At 45.9% G+C, this 501-nt stretch overlaps 1 long non-coding RNA gene across 1 annotated transcript in view; it reads right to left on the bottom strand.

Annotated features, from left to right (window-relative positions):
* LOC119592307 overlaps positions 1-501 on the bottom strand; it is a 32,519-nt gene that overhangs the window by 316 nt on the left and 31,702 nt on the right. The gene's annotated exons all lie outside the window — the stretch shown is intronic.

The following is a 501-nucleotide window of genomic DNA, read 5'->3' as shown; positions in this document are numbered from 1 at the left end:
GCCAACCGAAATACCTAAAACAACCTTTATCTACCCTAAAGCTAAAAATTAGCGTAACATTTCAGAGATCAGCGTAGCTACTCCCCGTAAAGTCGGTTAAAGAAATCGGAAAGAAATAGATGATCTCCACAGCAAAGCTAACCCAATGAAATCGACCGAAGCAAGTTCATCTACCCCCTCCACCCCCCCCCTAAAAACGGTAACAGGTATCACACGCCCTCAAACGAAATCTAAAAACATTTTTTTTTTAACACACGTAAAAAAAAAAAAAAAACCTATCGTGAGAGCAATGACACTGATACAACGAATGGCTTCCATTAACGACACGAACTGGGATGCCACGTAGGGTCTCCGGCGCGGGAAACCTTGGCCCGGCAATGCAATGACCTCGGCACGGCGCGGAACACACGACCTGAGATTTCTTCACTGCGGCGTGCGATGAGTTTGGGATGTGGGAGAAAATACCGGTTTTGGCCGAGAAGAACGGGTTATCATTCATTC

Source organism: Penaeus monodon, chromosome 30 (genome assembly GCF_015228065.2).
Source record: "Penaeus monodon isolate SGIC_2016 chromosome 30, NSTDA_Pmon_1, whole genome shotgun sequence".
Taxonomy (NCBI): domain Eukaryota; kingdom Metazoa; phylum Arthropoda; class Malacostraca; order Decapoda; family Penaeidae; genus Penaeus; species Penaeus monodon.
The sequence above is the reverse complement of the archived record's forward strand: the minus strand, read 5'-3'. Positions and strand labels throughout refer to the sequence as shown.